The sequence below is a fragment of the Mauremys mutica genome, chromosome 9, assembly GCF_020497125.1.
Source record: "Mauremys mutica isolate MM-2020 ecotype Southern chromosome 9, ASM2049712v1, whole genome shotgun sequence".
Classification (NCBI taxonomy): Eukaryota; Metazoa; Chordata; order Testudines; family Geoemydidae; genus Mauremys; species Mauremys mutica.
Window position 1 is genome coordinate 76,395,571 of NC_059080.1, and position 17,832 is coordinate 76,413,402.

Sequence of the window (17,832 nt, forward strand, 5' to 3'; positions counted from 1 at the left end):
TCATGCCTAAGAGAATCAACACTTAAGAGGGTTGCTGAGTTTGTCCCACTTACAAATCTATTCAACTTCCAGTCAAGACCACTCAGCATCCTAAAAAAGATCCTGTATATTAAAATGGGGCCCCACAGTGTCAACATTCTTCTGTTGTGCTATGTACAGCATCCAAAACTGAACAAATGCCTGCTGTAAATTGGGGATATTGAGGCATTCTGGGTTCCTTTTCATGATGTTCATACATTGGATTGCAAAAAGAAAGTCAGGTAGGCACCTAAAGTTGCAGCTGACAGGAGGAACTCCCCATCAATCCGAGCACATGCAGCTGCATTAGACTTTTGCAGCATTGTGATCCGTAAAAAATCTGATTTTTAAACAAATTCTACCTGGCTTCTGGTTTTATGGGTAAAATTTTGTGCCCTCAAATAACTACTGGGGGAAAAATTGCAGACGCAGTAACTTGTGCTCAGCTTCGCAAAAATCAGGCCCTGGTGATAAGCTCTATATAGACCAAGGAGCACATATAAGTTTGCTCGTAGATAAAAGTTTTGCCCAAACAAGGACTGCAGGACTGGGCCCCATGTTGTTCTTTTCTGGTTAATTTTAGATTTGATGGGATGAGCCAAACAAAGAGAATATTCCCATTAGGGGAATAAAGAGGTTGTACGTGCCATAAAACTCATCACTTACCTGATTTGGAGCATAGTGATACCTCCCTCAGATTTTTAACTCATACTAGAGATAGATTTTCAGTTTGGAAACCAATGATTTGCAAACAAACGTACATATCTAGTCAGACAGCATATTATTTTTTACCAAGAAAAATAGCATGCCATGAATTTATGTTTAAGATGGGAGTAGCAATGTGATATAGTGAGTAAGGCACTGATGTGGGAATCCAGAAACCTGGGTTCTCTTCCCAGCTATTATACTGACCAGCTGTGTACCCTTGGGCAAGTCCCTTCACTTCTCTGGGCTTGTTTCCCTTCCTACCCTTTCTCTGTTCAGATTGTAAAGTCCATGGGAGAGGCACCTTCTATTACTATGTGCCAGTAGAGCACTTAGGCCCTGGTCCTAATTGGATCCTCTGTGTGCTACAGTATTATAAATAATAAAGATAATATGCATTCTCATTTGTCAACTGTTGAACAGAAGCTACTAACATATAAGTAGATACAGGACTTCGCTGTCAGCGAATTATGATGCCACCCAGCCAGGTAGCACTGTGAAAACACATAAACACCCAACCAAAAGTGGTAATTGGCATGTGTCACTTCAAAACAATAAAAGGAAATCTAATACAAACAAGAAAGAGATTTTGATTACCACAATACTATTCATTTAGACTCCTGAATGATAGACCTTTAACATCTCTGTCATTTGCAAAGGAGACCCAAAGCTGGCTTACAGCCAACATTCCCCCAAAACATAGATTTTGTTGTCTAGTTCTCTGTGTTTGCTGCCATCTTATCAGATTCTCTTTGGACATATTTCTCAAGATAAATTTCTGGTGAAATAAACTGACTGACAATTTTGTAGCTGTTTCCAATTAAATTAAATGGAATTGCTGTCACCTGCCTATACTGCTTATTTTACTACAAATTAAGGTTTACAAATTTACAAGATGAGATCAGTGATAATATGCAGATGTGGATGACTTATAAGTACCTATAATAAGAACTGTGGCTCACAGATCTCATGATGCCAATTGGTGCAAAGGTACATAGAGAACAGGGATCCCCTGGATTCACCAAAAGGGAACATGCCAGGGTTCTACTGAAAGCATGTATCACACTGGTCACCATAATCATTGCGAGATGTATGTACAGAAAATATGTAACAAGTTTATATATTTGCTGAAAATTATGTTCTCTATACCTTGTAGTTAAAGGCAGATGACTCAAAGGTAGTGTGTCCTGAAACAAAAATCTCCAGACAGGAGATGGGAGACACTTATTTTTCTGGTTTCAGAGTAGCAGTCATGTTAGTCTGTATCCGCAAATAGAACAGGAGTATTTGTGGCACCTTAAAGACTAACAAATTTATTTGAGCATAAGCTTTCGTGGGTGCATCTGATGAAGTGGGCTGTAGCCCATGAAAGCTTATGCTCAAATAAATTTATTAGTCTCTAAGCTGCCACAAGTACTCCTGTTCTTTTTACTTATTTTTCTGGTGGACCATTGTCTATAATGTGTCTCACAACAGAAGTCTATTAGCATATTAAGTCAAATGCTAATGAAGAGCTTGCAGAAGGAAATTCATAGGAAGAGGTAAACAGTGTGGGAGGCTCTGTTTTCAGGTGAAGATCAAAGGTCTTGTCTGATATATCTGGAGGAAGAGAGACACCCTGGCATCCCTGATGCTATGAAAGGGGGACCTCAGCCAACATGGTTGAAAATGCTGGGAAAAAAACTTGGGGTAAGTTATCTTGTAGAGATAGGGGGATATCCTGTGAGTTAAATTTAGGCTCTAGAAAGCATGTTATTATTTTGTTTTATATATGACCATTTGTATCCAATATTCTTCCTTTTACTATCATTTGAATCTCTGTTCTTTGGTAATAAACTTATTCCTGTGTTCTCTATAAATATACACAAGTGCCATTTGTTAAGTAAAGTGGTGATGCCGAGCTGAATATTGTAAGCTGGTCTGTTCTTTGGGAATGGGGAATCTGAGAGTTCTGTGAGTGTTCAGTGGATCAGAGGCTCAGAGACTGGGCACTCTAGGGGGTGCTCTGGGGACTCAACGGTTGTTGGTGTTTGTTTATCACTAGCCTGCACAGAGAAAGCGAGGTCTGTGCAGTCCTGGTTGGCAGTGCTTGTGTTGCCAGAGACTAATGTCAGGGAGCGGATCCACAGCAGGCACAGACAAGACTTCCTCACACTAAGGGCAGATATGGTAGCAAGGTACCTCACAACCCTGGGTAGCCCCTGGGAAGCATCACAAGAACAAGATTAAATGAAAATACAATATGCATCCTCCTTTACTATCTAGTCATAGGATATAGTACATAATTAACTATTTCAATTGGTGTTAATGGGGTGAACAGTTGAACTTATCTTCAAGTGTTGTGCCAATATATATTTACCAAAAAATATGCATATGTTCATGCATTGTGCAGCTGTGTAGTTCAGACTTTTTGGGGTCAGTAAAAGTACCATTCTGTCTGCGTAAAGGAATTGTCTTGTGCACAATAAGATACTCCCATGATGGCTGTGGTATAAAAACCTAGATAGGTAGAAACATTAAAAGAACTTTGTACAATTAAGTTACACACATACTTTGCAAGTCAAATACTGAAAAACTGGGCCACAAATATATCTATTTTGGTATTCAAAACTGCTTAGGTAGAGAAGAGTCAAAGTCAAATGGATTTTCATCTGACATAGGGTACCTTAGGGACAATAGCTAGATGTTGTAAGCTGAGCTGTGGGTCAGGCACAGGGACAGAACAGCCCAAGAATCTGGAAGCCAGGCACAGGGACAGAACAGCCCAAGAATCTGGAAGCCATAACTGGATGCCTGATGGCTTCCATCTCTCCTGTGCTTATCTTGGCACAGAAGAGAACTGGCCCACAATGGGTAAAACAAGTGGAAAATCCATGCCACATCCGTGTTTAGTTAACATTTCCTCCAGTTAATTGTATAAACTATTTGGCTTTCTTTTAAACCTATACATTGGCACAAACAGTGACCATATCTGGCTGTTGGGAAGGGGACCTACTGCAGTGCAACTAACTTCTTCTTAACTGGAAAAAGGCAAATAGAATATTTTCAAATACTGCTAGTCAATCATATGTTATAACCAGCATTTAAAATTAGTGGAAAAAGCACTGATGATATTTTAGCATATAGTTAATAGAATTAAGTAGATGTGACAATCATTTGTTCTAACTTTAGCAATCGAGACATGTGCAATTATTCTTTTTCTAACATTGAAAAATTGGACAACGCTGAGGATGGGGAACCTGTCTGCCAAGTACTACAGACCTAAGCCATCAAAAGGGACATTAGAGTTGCTAAGTGTATGTTTCTTATTTTCTATGCTTGCCAATCTAACTGTTCAAATAAATACTTCTTAGGAATCTACTTTTATAAGATTTTCATAAACTTGCTTGCTTATTTTATAAAAACCCAGAATCCCTTCTAGAGGGCCACAGTTCTGTAATTTTTCCAGATCAAATATACATAATTAAATATTGTTTCTTCTGTGGTGATGGTAAGCAAATCTTTATTTGCATATGAAACTAATATCCGGTGGTTACAAGTGGACCATCTGTGACTGGAGTTTCCAGCATTGTTTAATTCAAATTATTTCTTTTTAAAAGTTTCTTTATTATGACTACTGTATAATAATTGCCCAGAGTTCTCCTGTGATTAATAATAATATCAATGAGTTATTACACATATTCAGCACAGATTTTATTTTTGCTATTGTGGATTGATTGTTCTCTATGAGTATTCACTGTTCCAGCAGTGTTAGTTGTGAATGGCCAGATAGTTCACATGGTACTCTTTTCGGTTCTGAAGAGTGTATAAGCACATCTGATGCAAGTAATCACACATACAAATTTAAAATTTAGGTTCCATTAATATTTGTGCTAGTGAAGCTGGAGAATTTTGTATTCTAAACATAATAATTGAGCATGGAAAATTTCACCCAGTTTGAATGTCCACATACAACTGCTAGGCTAGTCTTTGCTGGGAAACAATACAAATTATGACTCCATTATGTTTCAGCATCCAGAAAATGAACTAAAATGGTTCAAAATTTCCTTTGTCTACTAACATATTATAAGTGATGATATTTTGCAAATTTGAGGATGTTTCAGTTATACATACAGAACAAGAGAGCATAGCTCATACTTTAACCAAATCATTGTATAGTCCTCCCATGATAACAAATATCATAACAAACAGAATAGATGCTTGTTTCTGTTATGCCTAGTGAAGAAATGCCTGGGGATTGTATCCAATTTTTAGAAGCCACAATGAGGTACATTGCAGAAAAGTATGGAACAAATGCCATACTTGACTATTTATACACTGATGCTGTAGTGTTTTGCCACCTTAGAAATAGATAGGCATAGACAAATATATCATCCTGACATCCTTTTGCACAGCTAGATCTACACATAGAGATCAAAGAGTGGAATCTGGTGATCTGTTGCCTAGATTTCACACAGACAGGTGCTGATAGTTTATGATTGCGTGTGTGGATCTTCAAAGGGGCTGAGTACAGGGGCGGCTCCAGGCCCCAGCACACCAAGCGTGTGCTTGGGGCGGCATGCCACGGGGGATGCTCTGCCGGTCGCCGGGAGGGCGGTAGGCAGCTCCGGTGGACCTCCCGCAGGCGTCCCTGCGGAGGGTCCGCTGGTCCCGTGGCTTCGGTGGAGCATCCGCAGGCACGCCGTGCTTGGGGCGGCAAAATAGCTAGAGCCGCCCCTGGCTGAGTAGAGTGCTCTGGCTAGTCATGTTCGTTATATAGATAGACATGTAAATCACTGGACTCATCTCTACTTGAATTGCAACATTCAAAGTACTGTAGTTCCAGCTCCCACAGCCTATTTGAAATGGAAAGTTAATACATTTCATTAGTGATATCATACTGCCCATGGTATCATTTGTCAATGTTGCCATAAAAGACTAATGATTTGATAACTGGAGTATATTTATTATAGTGGCAATTTGTACCACTATACTATAAATAAGGGTGTCTTGGCATTTCTGTAATAAATCCTATTTTCAGGGGTCTATTACTTGGTCATAAAAATCACCCTGGGCTGAAACAGATGTACAATAAAATAATATATTACCAAAATACACATTTAATCTGGTGAATAATATGGTTTTGAAAAATCCCTAAACGTGCATTAAATTAATCACAAACATTATTTACATAGAGATTGGAATGTGTCATTTGGATACTGACACAGAATATTTTAAAACAGTACTAAGGGCCTGATTCTGATTTCATTTACGTTGGCATAAACAGAAGTCACTCTACTGGAGTCAAGGGTTACACCAGTGTAAAAGTGGTGTGAGTGAGAACAAAATCAGCCCTGGAATATATAATTACCTAAAATGGACCTTATCCTGGCCAGGAGGGAAGGCTCAAGGCCAGTATAAGTGTATATTATGGTATATCAAATGTCATATATGCCCATCAAACTTTTAAAGATATACCATTTCATAAAGAAATATTTATCCAGAGAAAGAACATTTGAGGTTTCTGTATATTACTGAGTAGGGTCAGGTTGTGGCCAGCCACTACATGGGTGCAGAAGCTTGTCAGGATGCAGAAAGCACCCTCCCTTTGCATGAGGAAGTGTCCATGAATGCATGGCCTGCATCTGCCTAGTACTCCTGTAGGCATTAGCCACAACAAAGTGGGGAAGAAGGTGTGGGAAGGAGATGGGCCATGGAGGTTGTGGGCATTATGAATACTGATGGTGCAGAACATGTTCATTCCACTTGCATGCGGTGTTGCAGTTGGACTCATCTGTGTCTCTCTAACGTATAATCCCTCCAAGAACTCCTCACCTTGTAATTAGCACTTAATTAAATCCACATGCTTAACATACACTGTAACTGGAAAATCACAGATTAAAATAGTTAAGTAAAGTATAAATTGCCTTTTTTTAGAAGTACCTTGCTATATAGATGGAAGAAGTAATTATATTTAACAGAAGTTGCAGCTCTTAAGAGAATACTTTATAGTAGTTAACATGATTAACATGACAAAAGCAAAGGAATTCAAATTAATTTAGAACTGAGGTGAAACTCCATCCTTTGTATGGTACTTTAATTCTATTTTAGTTTGCATAGGTTTTTATACTGCACTCATCATTGTAGCATCAGAGCAATTTCCAGTAGCGCATTAAACAACGTGATTATATTACATCAAATATTACCCAGAATTTGGAATTGCCTGCAGTGACAAGGTACAATGGGAGTGGCATGATGATATTAACAGAATATAGTATCTCACTGTAAGGATGGGTTCATCTGCATAACTCACATAATGAGGGCCAGTGACTTAAAGGCACGATCTAGCCCAAGGGTAGGCAACCTATGGCACGTGTGCCGAAGACAGCACGCAAGCTGATTTTCAGTGGCACTCACACTGCCCGGGTCCTGGCCACCAGTCTGGGACCTCTGCATTTTAATTTAATTTTAAATTAAGTTTCTTAAAAATTTTTAAACATTATTTACTTTACATACAACACTAGTTTAGTTATATATTATAGACTTATAGAAAGAGACCTTCTTAAAATGATAAAATGTATTACTGGCACGTGAAACCTTAAATTAGAGTGAATAAATGAAGACTCGGCACCCCACTGCTGAAAGGTTGCCGACCCCTGATCTAGCCCTTCTTGTTTTGCCAAATACTTTGGTTAGTGGTTAGTAGGGCCAAAGTTGTAGCATCCTCCTTAAAATAAAATAGTCTCATTTACACTGTTCTCTTTGGGCTCTATCATGTGAGGTGCTGAGCATCCTCAGCGCCCAGTGAGAGTTGTGGGCATGCAGCAATTTGCAGGAGTGTGAGTACTTACAGGATTGAGCCTCAAATTGCTGAACATTATTTTGTTAATGAAGATGCCAACGATATTTACTCCAGCATTACACTCCTGAGTAACCCCAGAACAATAACACCCTGCACCCCATCTGTGCAAGTGCATTCGGTTTCTCCATGATTTAGTACACACTGGCACTTTTCTCCATTGTTCTGTGCTTCTCTGTTCTTCAGCACAAGCAGGGATAGTCACATTGACAAGGATCTTCTTCTTCTTCTTTTTTTTACACAAAGCATACTGGGAATTTGAATATTCTGCTTATAATCATAGACAGACACACTTGGAATAAGTGCCGCATCTATGCCATGCTTGTGCATGTCATGTGTCTCTATGCCCGAGATCCAAAACAAAGGGAACAAACCTAATTTTAGGCTTCCCAGTTTGGAGAGTGTCACTTTAATTATTATTCATTTTGTTTTTCTGATGTATTTATTCTTGTAAATGTTCTGTTCCTTTATCTGGTAGCTATTAGTGAGTTAGTGAGTATCAGGCTAAAGAGGATTCTGGTCTGAAACACAAAATGTTCCTACTCTGCTACTCAGAGTTTTTAATCTTTTAAAACACATATCTAAAGATGAAAATGTCTTTTTTGGAGTCCACATCAAAAGGATGTTAGAAGTCATCAAAGAAAGTGGAAAGCACAGCATATGCTGTTCTAAGGATGGTTTCAAGCCTCTAAAAAAATTAGGGACCCGATCCAGTTCCCATTGAAGTCAATAACAAAACTCACACTGATGCTAATGGGAGCAGGATCAGGCCCTGACACGTTAAAACACTGACAAATATTTAAAAAATGTGAGCTTTACAGATTTTATTTTGGCAACTAAAAATATAAATAGACATAACACACTTATAAAAGTCAGTGTAACATGTTCTTGGGGTTTTCAAAGAACAAGATAATGAATGAATGACAGATTTCACAGAGATTTTCTTATTATGCTGGTGCTTGTAACTGAATGCTCTGTAACTGTAACCATCTTCATAGCCATTTAGAACACATTTTGTTTCTTTGTTTTTGTCATTACCTTTTTGTTTTCCTCAAAGAATCTGTCAAGAATTTTGAAACTCCATTCATTTATGGACCTTCATTATGGCAGGGCTGAATGATGGCAAATGAAATTTAATGTGGATAAATGTAAAGTAATGCACATTGGAAAAAATAACCCCAACTATACATACAACATGATGGGGGCTAATTTAGCTACAACGAGTCAGGAAAAAGATCTTGGAGTTATCGTGGATAGTTCTCTGAAGATGTCCACGCAGTGTGCAGAGGCGGTCAAAAAAGCAAACAGGATGTTAGGAATCATTAAAAAGGGGATAGAGAATAAGACTGAGAATATATTATTGCCCTTATATAAATCCATGGTACGCCCACATCTCGAATACTGTGTACAGATGTGGTCTCCTCACCTCAAAAAAAGATATTCTAGCACTAGAAAAGGTTCAGAAAAGAGCAACTAAAATGATTAGGGGTTTAGAGAGGGTCCCATATGAGGAAAGATTAAAGAGGCTAGGACTCTTCAGTTTGGAAAAGAGAAGACTAAGGGGGGACATGATAGAGGTATATAAAATCATGAGTGATGTTGAGAAAGTGGATAAGGAAAAGTTATTTACTTATTCCCATAATACAAGAACTAGGGGTCACCAAATGAAATTAATAGGCAGCAGGTTTAAAACAAATAAAAGGAAGTTCTTCTTCACGCAGCGCACAGTCAACTTGTGGAACTCCTTACCTGAGGAGGTTGTGAAGGCTAGGACTATAACAATGTTTAAAAGGGGACTGGATAAATTCATGGTGGCTAAGTCATAAATGGCTATTAGCCAGGATGGGTAAGAATGGTGTCCCTAGCCTCTGTTCGTCAGAGGATGGAGATGGATGGCAGGAGAGAGATCACTTGATCATTGCCTGTTAGGTTCACTCCCTCAGGGGCACCTGGCATTGGCCACTGTCGGTAGACAGATACTGGGCTAGATGGACCTTTGGTCTGACCCGGTACGGCCGTTCTTATGTTCTTATGGCTACTTTTTGTTCTGTTTTTGCTGTTTGTTTTATCGTTTAGCCAAATTCATTCTGCTTTTCCTTATATCTTAAAATAATATTTGCTTATTTATTCATGTGAACAGTCTTAAACCTAGACAGCATTAGGAAAAACATACTGTATGATCACAGAGATAGGTTGTTATGCTTTAATATTGCAAATAACATCAATATTTCCTAAGCTGTCTAACATAAAAATTCACTCTAGATAATAAATTCAGTTAAGAGATAGGTAGGGCTATATACTGTATACTCCCTTGTAAACCATTCAGGTCAGAAATCCTGTTTCTTTTTCTCTCTCAGTAGACGCAGGCTCTGAGCCCCTTATCCTGAACCTATTGAAGTTAATACAAGCATTGTTATTGTCTTCAGTGAGTGCAGAATAAGGCTTCAGATATATCTGGGGAGGGAGGCAAAGAATGATCATTGCATACTACTCAGGTGGACACACTGGTGGAACTAGTATTGACTCTGAGGAAGCCGGTGACCAGTTTCTCTTCACAGAATAATGTTCTGGTGGACAATGATAGCCAATAACTTAATTTATTTTCAACAACAACAACAGAAAAATGTTAAACTGAATTTTTAAATCAGACCCTCTTTCTAGCTCTGTTTCCATTCCATCTAGTTTGTTTACCTTTCTATGAATAATTCTGTTCACAGAAAGCCCCGGGGCCAGATTGTCCCCTGTCCTTGGGTTTGTGCGTCAGGTGGGGAAGGGATGGTGCAAGCTGTTTTTCCCTCATCTGAGTACATGGGGCACCACACACAGGGGCAAGCACAACAGAAGTCTGTGCATTCAACAGAGTGCAGGCATCACTCTCTCTGTGCACCCACAGATGCAGCAAAAATGGCAACGACCTGACACCATCCCACAGAAGTCAGGACAGCTGTCTGGGTGTACTTGGCGCACAGGTGGTACTATCTCAATGGATGGTGCAGCTCAATGGGAGGGATTCTGCAAAACACAGTGCCATTTTGTGGCAGTCAGCTTTCCATCGTCCCCAGCATGGGCCAGTGGCTCGAAGCCACAACTGAACCCACAGAGGAGAAATGGTAATAAGGACTAGTGGTCAGAGAAACATGCCTTGTCAAATAGAGCTCAAAAAGTTCATGGGCCATTGACTTTACTGGGACCACAGCAGGTCCCACTGGATAAGGACAAGACTGCATTTAACAATGTACATGTTTAAATCCACCGAGGTTCACACGTTCATTCAAAACTAGTAGGAAAAGTGAAATCATGCATGCGTCTGACTTTGGAGACATCCCATATTTGTGAGTCAATTGTCTGAATGCTCTGCTTTAAAACTAAAAACAAATGGAGTCTCATGGCATGTCTGATAACCTACAGTCATCCGAGGGTTTTGAATTATGCTACTGTATGTAGCTGACAATTGTTTGATAAGCATCACTAAGTGGTCTGGCTCTAAACCAAGCCTGTCATCTAGTGGAGTGCTATGCTATTCCAACTTTAATCTAGCTAACTGGCACACATTAGCATAAGGAAACGCAAATGCGACACAGCTGCAGCTAGTCTAGCAGAGCTAAAATGCTTAACAGTGTTTTATGCCTATAATATAAGACTGCTTACTAATGGGAGAATCCTATGTGCAAAAGACTGACAATCAGTTGCCTTTGATATAACTGGTTATAAAAATGTTGTAGGTTTAGTATTTATTATCCCTGCAGGTTATAATAAAATGCTTCCTGTGTTATTACTTCAGCAGACATTAAAAATGCTATATAGCTATGGTCAAACGCAACTAATAGCTTGCCCGATACATGTACAGCAAGCTAAGTTTACAGTGGAGAACAGGCTAATGATCAACAGTTTACAAACCTGCTTGTTACATAACTTAGACATTAAAAGTGTTCTGTATCTGCATGCCCTTTTCTGAATAATGTATCTCATGAATCCTGTGTAACACTGTGTATGCATTAAGTATACTAAGTAAGAGGCAGCATTGTAAATTAAAGAAATAGCATGTGATCCAAATGCTTTTGTCAATAATGAATTGATTATAATGCCACATACTGTACTAAAAATCTAATAAATAAAAAATGCCAGCTGGATAACTGCAATATAATGGTAGGTTAAGTTCTGGCACTTGAGGCAAGTATAAGCAACCTTATTTATGCTACTGGGTTAGGGGATTTTTCCCTTGAGGGAAAAAATATGCATTATGATTGAAACACCAGTTACTGTAGGTTTCAAAACAAGAAATGGGCTATTGAGAAGGAAATAGCGAGGTCTGCCTTGATAATTATAGAATGAGAGAATAATGTGGAAAAAATCAATCTTTGTGGTAGCAGAGACATACGGACAAAGAGAAATAAACTGGGATCTGATTGTTTGATGTGGACAAGGCTTTATTTGCCTGGAGCCTCAATAAATATCTTTCTGTAGGTGTAATGTGTAAGCAGTAGAAGTGTTTATAGCACTAAACAAAAAGCTAAACAAAAAGCACTGAAGCCCAACTAAACCTAAGAGAGTTGCTGAGACGCTAGCAAACTAGCTGTCTTCTACCTTCATATTAAAATGAGGGATACTGTCTTAGGGCCAGGTTCTTGTCCCTGCACAACTGGAGTAAATGGTTGTGCATGGGAGAGCTCTCCTGGGGCTGCATCTTCCCTTTAGCACATAGATTGGTTGCAGAGGCATTCCATGACCCTACTGCAACCTGAAGATTTCAGTAACCTCTGCAGCTGCTTCACACAGGTTCCGTGGGATGAGGGTGTCTAGTAGATCTACTGTTTGCCTGCTGAGGAGGGGCAGGATTTTCTTCTACATGCACAAAACCAAGAGCTGCATTTTTTTTTAAAGTTTCATCTTCAGCACATGGCTATTTAAAAAAAATCAAACTATCATATGTGAATTAATAAAGACAAAAATTATACACCAGGGTGGCTGGCAGCAAACTCCAAAGCCATTGGCGAGCCATATGACTTAATGGTAAAAAGATGTTAGCTGCACCCAAGATTCTCACTGATGCTTTATAAAAGCTATGGCCAGTATCTTCAGGCATACTTAGGATTTGTTTTTTTTTTCTGTACTTGAGAATCAAAGTTTATAAAACTCTGCTGTATTTCAAACTCAAAGGCAACAATTGATAATTATTTGTGACCAATTTAATTTAGAAAAGTAAAACAGGTGATTAGACTGATCATCTCTAGATCTGGGCTTGCAGTTTGTAGCTGCTAACTCTCTACAAAGATAGCATTCCCATTTTTGTTAACCAACTTTCAGAAGTTATATCACCAGGAAGGTAAATATTCTGGGCCTGATTGTCAGTAAAGTAAACCATGTGTGCAATTTTAAGCACAGAAAGAGTCCCAATGACTATCTATGCTAGCAGGGATGTGTGTATTGCATGGCTGGATAAACACCTGTGTAGAACTTCAATTACAGAGCAGGAGAAAGAAGTATTTTGCCCTAAATTTATATTGGATGTTTTTTTAAAGGCCTGGTTGTTGCATCATATTTACATTTACCAAACTAAAGTATTTATGTTATTTACTGCAATCCCTATACTTAGGATAAGAAATACTACAGATACCATGGTCAGTTTAATTTCATGTCCAGCTGTTATGATATCATTGTATCTCTGTGTGTTTCTCAGTTTATAGAGGTTTGCTATATATTATAAGTTTATGGAGGGATTATACAATTCTACAGTAACTTTTATATTTAAATTATAAAAACCAGAACAAAAACTGATTACTTGCAAGGATGGATAACAGCATGTGTCTGAGGTTTAGGCGAGCACATAATTTCATAATGAAATCAGTTAAATGCATTGGGAAACTTATTTTCCTTTCTCCCTTGAAAAGACCGATCCACATAGTAAGAGCTAGAATTTACAGTTAGTTTTTACTCCTTTGCCTTTGCAATGTTCCTCCCGCCTTGTATGTATCTTAGCACTCTTACTTCTGGGTCTCCAGCAGGTACATGCCTCTCTGTAACACTCTTCCTTTTGCCTGCCCTCTCAATGGGCAAATGTAACCCACACACCTCCTGGGTGTGGTCAGGGGCGGCTCTATGTATTTTGCCGCCCCAAGCACAGCAGTCAGGTTGCTTTCAGCGGCGCACCTGCAGGAGGTCTGCTGGTAATGCAGATTTTGTGGCATGCCTGCGGGAGGTCCGCTGGTCCCGCGCCTTCAGCGTACCAGCCGCCGAATTGCTGCCAAAACTGCGGGACTGGCAGACCTCCCACAGGCATGCCGCTGAAAGCCGCCTGACTGCCGCCCTCACAGCGACCAGCAGCCCATTCCCCGTGGTTTGCCGCCCCAGGCACGCGCTTGGTGCGCTGGTGTCTGGAGCCACTCCTGGGTGTGGTGTTGTGTCCTATCTAGAGGCACCAAAACCACTTAGAAAGAGAGAGAAGCAGTTGGCTTTTAGTTCATGTGGGAGAGACTCATGCACTAAGCTCCAGAGGTCCTTGGTTCAATCCTGCCCGCTGCGTTACAAGTGGGGGCTCGTCCAGGATTTCAACTGGGAAGTCTCTGAAGCTCAGGATGCACTGCCTCAGCTAGGGGAAGTATGTAATCCACACACCTTCTGGGTGTAGTGTTCTGTCCCATCTAGTGGCACCAAGACCACTTAGAGAGAGACCAATTAATGAGTCTGCTCTACAGCCTTAGCTAACGCTTAGTTAGCTTTTAGCTCATGCCATAGAGGCTCATGCACTAAGCTCCAGAGGTTCCTGGTTCGATCCCGCCCACCAACAACTGGTTACACAAAGATTCCTAAAGAAATTTTGAGCCTTGAAGATTGGCCTAAAAATGGTAATTTTTCAGACAAAGCCCAGGTGTTACTTCAGATTGATATACTATGTACCCCTATTATACTAAGGGCTAAATTCTGCAGTACTTATTCATGGGTCTTCTGCTGTATAACAATAATACCTTGATCTTGTATAGCACTTTTCATCTCTAGATCTCAAAAGGCTTTACAAAGGAGGATAGTATCATCCTCCCCATTTTACAGGTGGGGAAACTGAGGCACAGGAGGTGAAGTGACTTGCCCAAGGTCACTCAGCAGGGCAATGGCAGAGCCAGGAATTGAATCCAGGTCTTCTGAATCCCAGTCCAGTTCCCAAGATTTGATCTTTTGTGAGTGAACTGCAAATAGCACTATCATGTCTCTTATTTTTAGCAGCAGCCAATTTACTAAACTTTCTTAACAGGAAAATTACATGCTGGATATAATGTGAATTTTGTGTCATGGCTATTTCTCAAGCCAACCAGGTGGAGAAAATATACTGTCCGTGTCAAGAAAATGGAGTTTGAAATGGGAGCTTTCTTCTCTTATGAAGAATAAGAATAATCTTAACCATGACTGGGACTATTGGGACTATCCCTATTTCCAAGCAAAGATGTTACCATGATAGTAGAGTGTGTCAGTATGAGAGGCTTTGGTTTGGTTTCATTGTGCATGCCATAATGAGAGAGAGAAGGCAGTTCTCCCTCAACAGGGGTCCCAATACAAAAATGGATAAACCAAGCTCTCCCTCTTTTTCAGCTGCCAGGACTTACAGACTAGTGTGCTCAGAGTTTCCTTTAAGTGTGTTCATATAAATTTCTAGCCCAGCCAGCCATTTCCAGCAAACTGTAAGCTTATATCATCCTTTGCCCTTAACACAGATTTATTTTCTCCATTTCTACAATCAGGTTAAAACACAACCCTTGGTCAACACATAGTATCCGAACAAAACTAAAAGATTTGGTTTCTGAAAAACAAAAGCAAGTTTCATTTTCTAAATAAACTTCTTCATGAATCATCTTTCTGGCATTTCACCTTCCTTCCTTAAATCAATGTGATTGTTTATCTCAGAGTTATTCAATGGGCAATTAAATAGATCACTGTAGGCAAACAGCAGCATAAGATAACTACTTGTCTCTAGTCCACATTCTGATACATACTTTAAAGCACTTCAATATAAACCATAACCATTCCTTTAAAATATTTGAATCCAATTTATATCCACAAAAGTTAGGAAACAACAGTTCAGTCTGAAACTTTATCTTTGATTCACTTTGTTGTAGACTTTGCAGCTCATTTTTATTTATATATTTTGATTATTAAAGTGTCTATCATAAGCTCGGGGTGGGGGGGTCTGATCCAGCACCCATTGAGCATCATGGAAAGACTCACATTGGCTTCAATGGGAGCTGGCCCAGGCTTCTAGAAGCTTTATGACAATTTCCTACACAAATCAAATTCTTATTACACACTCAGTGAACTTACTAGACTATGTGATCAATAGAGTACTTGAATTTAATAGCCTCATAAGGCATGTATGATTCCTCTTTTCTAAAACCTCTGCAATGGGGTTATAATTGTACATTAGTTTTATTTCTTTATTCTGAATTATCTTGATTTTCTGGGTTTTGATTAGCCCTTTGCAGATTGATTGTAGCTTTTTCAGTGGTTTAACCATATAACAGTGCTGAAAAGCCTCTATTTATGTTTGTACCATGCTGTTATAAAAGACTGAAAGGAACAAAATGAAGAAGCCAAAAGAGAAAAAAAAGATTTTAAAACATGATTTAAAGAGCAGAAGTTGCTCAGTGGGTTGGAAGGTGATGGAGAGAACCCAGGTAGAGTAATCAAGGAATGCTCCAGGGTGGAGGATCGAGGTGAGAGAACAAAGACAACTGAGGAGCAGAATGAATGGCAATGGGGAGTTGGAGGACATAAGGCTAGAGGGGGTAGGGTGGAGCAAAAGAGTGGAGAGTAATCTTCACTTCACACTGGATTCAGAGATTAATAGGAAGCCCCAGATGGTGATGTAGGATGACATGCTCAAGCTTCCTGATGTGAGAAAGTAGAACCATTACTGTGTGGTGACTTCAACGAAACTATTCATATGCTTTGCTGAATCAGTGGTCAGCATCTTGAAAGTTCAAGTCCATATATGGCCCCAATTCAGCAGTCCATCTTTGCTCAATGCAGCACTTAACCCTTTGCTTAATTTTAAGCATGTATTTAATTCTCATTGAAGTCAATAGGATTTAGGCATGTGCTTAAGTGGTGTGTTTAATAGAGATGGACTTAAGCAAGTGCTTACATGCTTTCCTGAATTGGAGCCTTATACTGGGGTAACACAAAAAATCAGGCCTTTAGTTTGCAAAGATTTTTCTAAATGTGAACAATATTTCACAACTTTTTTAGTCCCAGAGTAAATTTTTATAGTTTAGCTGTAAATCCCAGAAAACAGGGGTTAAAGAGGGAATTGCTGACAGATCCATAACTACAGCAGCAGTGGTAGAGCTTCTATAATATTAAACCTTTCAGAGAATAAAAGTGCCATAATGATGTTGTTTCCATTAGACCTTTCAGATCTGTTACAAATTATCTGGAACTCCTACTGTTTATTTGTTTTTACTTTCGGTTGTTGCCCTCAAGCATTTAAATAATTATAATAAAATAATAATAGAATTAAGATTAGATAAATTAAGTGGAAATGAAACTGAATACATTTTCCATGACAGCTGGCAAGTCCCACTCTATAGCTGCTCAAAAACAAAACTGGAATTTTTATGACAGTAGACAATAAGGCTATCATGTACAGAATGTATCCCAATGCTCTAGAGGGGTGGTGTGCAAGTGACACATCAACAAAAACAAACTTGTTTCATTTAGGTACTGTTAATTACTATAACTTATATAATCATGGACATCTGTTCTCTTTCTCTCTCTCGCTCTCATACATACACATATACACAGATTAATACTTTACAACTATCCTCTGGCCAGAAACACAAACTGCATGCCTGTCTGTGGACAGTATATATTGATATGGCACTTTGAATTTCTACATTATTTTTTATTCCATAAACGTCAGCGCTCACATGTATTAGAAACATATAGGGTAAATAACAATTCATTTATAGTCAATCGAAAACTTAGGTCACAGAAATTTCAATGTGACATCTTTCATTATGCTGCTTCTGACACACAGATCGCCTTTTCAAAGGAAGCCATTTTTATCTCAGTGTAATGGACTGTGAACTTTGGAATAGTTGCAGTGTTTGAGGGAAATATTAACTGTCTTGCAATGAACTAACATATTTCTTTTAAAGCTTAGAAGTAATTTTAGAAGTTGCTTTGGTTTAACAAATTATTAGAAGACAACAATTGTGATCCAACTTCTCTTCTTTAGACACATATATAGATTTCCTATTGACTTTACTGGATAAAAATATGAGTAT